Genomic DNA, 6,136 nt, shown 5'->3' with positions numbered 1-6,136 from the left:
CCATGCTGCCAATGGTCCCAGGGCGTCCAAGGGGCAAAGCAAAGTCCCCCCCCCTCAGCCCAGCAAGGCAGAGGGGTCCCCCAGGAGTCCAGGAAAGTCCATCAGAGGTCCAGGGGCTGGGCAGGACTCAGGGATTCCCCTGAACCCAAGCAGCAGCATGCCCCTGGCAGATTCAAGTCAGAAAACAAGAACAAATTGGAAGGGAACACAGCCCCTTCTTATACACAGAAACGGCTTTGAAGTCTTTTGAAGTCTTTGTGTAAGCGAGCCCCTAAGCCCTGGGTGTATCTGGTTTCCCTCTCCTGTCAGCCTCAGGTCAGAGGTGACAGTGGGCCATCAGGAGGGAGAGCCATCAGGGGTGGGCCGACAGGCACAGCCTGGTTCCACCAGACGCTCTTTCCTCCCCTCCCTAACAGCAGATGGGGGCCTTTCATCTACGGCTGACTCAGACCCCCTCCTCCGGGGCCCTGCAGACCCCGTCCTACTCACCAGACAGTCCATCTACCAGCAGGCCCAGGCACTCCTGGGCCAGGCCCATCAGCCAATCACGTGCCAGCAGACTCACTACTCAATTATGCCAACTTCTAAAAGTGGCGCTTCTAGACTAGACACAGCCATGCCGCGTACACCATTCTGCAGCATTCCTTCTCACGAGTTCACACATATCAAACTCGACCCTGCACTCCCCACGCATCAGGAATCTACCATGGGCATACATATTCCCCATTCATTCCTATGGGAGGGCAGGTCACTCACCATCCATTCACAGAGAGCACACGCACTTTACACTGTACCACAGTGAAAAAGTGCGCAGAGGCCTAAAATCACCAATCCAGGTTCCAAAAATAGGCTAGGAAAAAGCAAAAAGTCACCGGGTGAACCTTCCCAAAGGACCGGGTCCAACACTTCCAATAACCAGTCCTTAGGCAGTGGGTTCAGTTCAAGATCGGCAGGATTTATCGGGCCGTGCCGAATGGAGAACGCAATAACACAGACAGAATAACGTAATTGCAATATAGAAAACATATGAGGAAAATATATTGAGTATTTATGGAAGCTGAAGTATAGTCTGACATTGCAAGGCGTGAATTTGTCAGAATAAAAGAAGGAGCGGGAAAAAGTGAAATCAAGAATAAATTAAGTACACTTCACTAAGTCTTGTGAGATATTTTTTAGAATTGAGGTAAATCCATGAGGATTCGAACGTACAAAAATACAGATTGAGCAGTGTAGTATTTAAGCCCTGATGATGTCCCTAGAGGACGAAACGCGTCGGCTGATCTAATATGTTTAAACGAATTGTGATTGAATTGATATGATAGAGAAGAAGATCTTGGCTGATTTGATATTTTGAAATTGAACTGTGATTATTAAAATAAAGAAGAAAGAATTTTCTTGAACTGAACCCACTGCCTAAGGACTGGTTATTGGAAGTCTTCCAAAATTTGGGATTATTGCATGTATTGAGACTTTTTGGCGCTCCTCCTGTTTGCATTTATTGTTTCCTTTTTCTGTGGCCTTGGGGCGGTGGACCACGAGGAGTGAGCTCCGGCTTTAGTTTTAAAAATATTTTTCACTTTAACATTTGTATAATTAACTAGAGCGCCGAGGTGGGAGGCCCTAACCGCTCAAGATCAAAATATTCAAGTATTAAAATTGTACGTAGAAATACAAAGTTGAAGAGCACTGTTAATTAGACTAGTGGTTCCATAAAACCCCAGTCACTCGTGTCCCTCTAATCACACCTCTATAACTGAAGAAAAATATAAGATTCAATGAAACATTTAGTGGATACCGAACACTCTTGTATCATGAAGAAACAACAAGACGTCCTGTATGTTCTATCCGTATTTTCTTTTTTAGTTCTAATTTCTCTCCATATAAAGCACATCAGAAACGACAGCCAACCTGTTTCATCGCAACAATCTGGGGACTTCAGGGCTGTTAACTTTAATAACAAAACATTAGGATTAAACATATTAGATAGTAAGTGAAAATTACAAATTCAATAATATTTTAGGTCCATAAACAAACAACAAATAACCAGTGATTACATTGTGTAACACCTAAAAGGTGTGAATTTAAAACGCATTTCATGGACAGACAGTAAGTCAATAACTTCTTCCTCATATCCATGATACACTTATAATACAGTCGAGAAACAACATCATGAAGTTTCGTATCAGGGTCAATCCTAGATTATTTTAATAATCACCGTATATCATTTTTTGAAATAAAATATGGTTGTGCTGGCAAGATGTAATATTATAAAAAGATCAATTTCTTGTTATCAAGTTCCTCAACATCCCACATTTATAAATATTACATTTTACGCAAGAGTCACAAAATGTATGATAGCAGAGAGTACGATTTAATCATATTTTTCTAAAAAGCTATAATTGCACCCCACTCAAATAGTCCTCTTAATGTGTAAACAAAAATAACTCACCAACTAATTGTACATGTTGACCAATTTCATTGATATGGAATCGCTACCTCGGAAGCCCATAGTTGTATAAGTAGTATCTCTGTTAAAAATTGAAATATGACACTAAATGATCTTCAATTAACTATGTTGTAAACTTATTTCCTAAACATAACCAAATGGTAAATGACCTCATGCCTCTTACCAAAAGACTCGATTCTCAGTAATGGTCAAGCCGAAAAACATTGTGCATATGCTTGTTGCACCGTTCTTGCAAGTGTTCATGAACGTCTGACAGCATATCCTCACTGGCTTTTAAAAGTAGCCCAAACAAGCAGTAATCTTTGTAAGAAATAACAAAAGAAACCAACAGTGTAAATCTCTCTGTTAACCAGAATACGTTAGCGAGTCACACCATTTATGCAGTCACTACTTCCAACTCATGGAGTCATCAGATTTGGTGTGTATTGAAGAAATATTGGAATTTATTAGCAGGTGTTCCAGGATTTGAGTGTCATGTGGGTGTCAAACCACTAGCAACATACAGGGAAGGATGTACCATAAGGGACATTGTTAGTCCAAGTTACACACCGCCAGATAAAAGCATCAAGACGTAAAATTGGTTGCCTCCAAAACCTAAATTTGTTTTTTACATGTAATACATACACAATGTGCCATTTGGCCAGGAACAAGACCACGATGTTCATGTATAACACCTCTTGGAAATACAAGAGAAATGCCTTTATTAAATGTCGTTCCTCTTTTGTGGTCTATGCCTTTGCTTGCTAATGTGGTAAAGTGTATGTTGGCAGTAAGACTAGAGACCTTAGGCATAGGATATCAGAACATGTTAGAGCCATTAAGAATGACGACATAGCCTATCCCTCATCCACACATACATGTGACAGATACATTGATTCTCCATTTAAATTTCATGCAAATGTGGAGGGTGGAGATAGGGAGCTGACATTAAGACAATGAGAATCGAAATAGATCTCTTGTTTACATATAGCGGAGTTAGGTCTTAACAAAGAACATACATTTGATCATTTTTTATAGGATTAGAGAAATTATTAACCTTACCAAGCTTGTTTTACAAGCTTTTGGAATGGTTTGAAGTCTCCTCCTTATTTGTATATCATGGTCCAACAATGTGCTTTGGAACGTGTATTAGAAATGGTACGATCTACTTATTACCATTGCAAGTGAGTAGTTTAAGTTTTTTCATCGCTTGACTAACTGCAAATGTCTAGGATCATATTATAGACTTACATATTCCTGTAGTAGCTCCATCTGGTTGAGGGAAGTTACTCAGGTGATATATGTGCTACACATATTTTTGATAGAATATATCAAATACTAGAAAAAATATATATATTTTTGAGATAGTATTTGCAGTTGTTTTCTTATATTTTTTAGTTTTAAAAAATTCCTCCAATTAGTGAAACGTACTAAATATACTTACAATCATTATAATATAGCTGACTCTGGAACTGCATGTTGTTATTGATCATATGCAGTATTTAGAATTCGGTTTGGTATTTGAATCATGGAGCTATTGAAAAATCATATAAAGTTTGAAAAAATAATAAATCAGAAGTATGTATGATCGTAGGTACTATTGGATTGAGGTGACTACTCACTAGTAAACATTGTGTATCGACATTCTATTGATATTAATTTCATGCATTGGTCATTTTTTCAGCTTCAATTTATGCTATTAAGGTTGGTTCTAGAGTTTACCAAATGTATGTAGGACCCATAGGCCTGATGAGTGCTTTTTATTTGAGACATTCTCAAATATATGAACATCGATTACATAATTTTAAACCATTACAAGATGGCCGACACCTTAACTGCTATGGCTGCTTCCGTGTTTGTGTCTTTGCACGCAACTGTAGAATAACTTGCTCATCACAGGGTTATTTAAATGATAGGCATTTGAGAGCATGGTTTCGTGCCTGTCATGCCAGATGGTTACTTAGAAACCAAGATGAGGTCTTAAAGGTTATAAGTACTATGGATAGGAGTTAGCATGTGAGAAGCTATGTTTTTTTATCATGACGCTAACTGGTTGTCTAAGCAAGTGAGCTCTCCTCAGTTTGCCATGGCACTGTATGAGATACTAGTCGTATGTTGTAGCCATGGTATTTGTAATTAGACTGCACAAATACTATTGGTGAGCGTCTTTGATTGTGCAAATGACGTGACTCGTAAACATATTCTGGTTTACGCAGCGACTCACATTGTTGGTTTCCTTTGTATATATTTTTTAGGTAGATTACTGCTTGTTTGGGCTAATTTCATGCCAGTGAGGATATGTTGTCAGGCATTCAAGAACACTTGTAAGAGCGATGCAACAATTATATGCACGATGTTTGCAATCGTAGTGCACAAATACCATTGGTGAGCGTCCTTGACTGGGTAATTGGTGTGACTCGCTAACATATTCTGGCTCACGGAGAGATTTACACTGTTGGTTTCTTTTGTTATTTCTTACACAGATTACTGCTTGTTTGGGTTAATTTCAAGCCAGTGAGGATATGATGTCGGACATTCATGAACACTTGCAAGAACAGTGCAACAAGTATATGCGCAACATTTTTCAGCATGACCATTACTGAGAATTGAGTCTTTTGGTAAGAGGAATTATATAATTTACCACTTGGTCATGTTTAGGAAAGTTTACAACATAATTAATTGGTGACCAGTTAGTGTCAAATTTCTATATTAAAAAAAAATCTTTATTTATAATTTCAATTACGTACCGTAAAAGCACATTGTATGAGTAGTACATTATAAATAGCACATTGCTTGCAACATCAATGTAACATCATCCCATCATCTGCACCTGATATTCTACTGTGGTCTGTGATACCAAGCCTTACATTACTTGCCTGCTACGGATACTTTTATATGGTGTAAGCTATGCTAATGCCTACCCCGGTGGTTTGTGAGGGTGTGTCGTGACCAAATTGCAAATCTGCTGTGTCTTCGAGCTCCTGTGAATATGTACCGAGTAGTTGCCATATATATCGTGTGGTTCAGATGCCCGTGGCTGCAACTGTGCATATAAGTCACTGTTTGTGTTACAATGCATCAAACTGGGCAGCCATGCCTTATTGTTGGCAGGTGCTTACTGCCCCATTTGATGGTCAGCTCCCTTTTAGCAAGCATCAGTGCTATCGCCACAAAGCGTCGTGCTGACTTTGGGATGTCATGTACAAACCCTGCTAATGCCAACAATGGAGCAGGTGAAAGTTCAAGGTGTATCATCCGTAACAGTTCTATGAAGATTGCCCCATAGTATTTAGCCATTTGGTCACATGTCATATGTGCAAAGTCTGCTGGCGGAGAGCAACACTTGGGTCATGCGTGCAAGCGGGACGGGTGAATGCAATGTATACTTGAAAGGAGTACAGGAAGCGCGCCATAGGAATTTAAACTGTAATAGCTTATGTCTATGATTTAATGAAATCTTAATTGTTTGCTTACAGCAGTAGAACCATTGGAAGTCGGAAAGTGGATGACCCAAGTCCCGTTCCCATGCAGCCCGCACACCTGCATCACCCGGGGGCATCAGGGCTATAGCTGATTTATACATTTTGGCAATTAGGTGGTCCCCACAAGTGTTCTTAATGAGGGGTGTCAGAAGTGGGATATCCGAAGGTTCAAGGGGATAGCTGGGGATTTGGGCCTTAAGCGCACCCT

This window comes from Lissotriton helveticus, chromosome 5_1 (genome assembly GCF_964261635.1).
Source record: "Lissotriton helveticus chromosome 5_1, aLisHel1.1, whole genome shotgun sequence".
Classification (NCBI taxonomy): domain Eukaryota; kingdom Metazoa; phylum Chordata; class Amphibia; order Caudata; family Salamandridae; genus Lissotriton; species Lissotriton helveticus.
Note: the sequence above shows the minus strand (reverse complement) of the source record.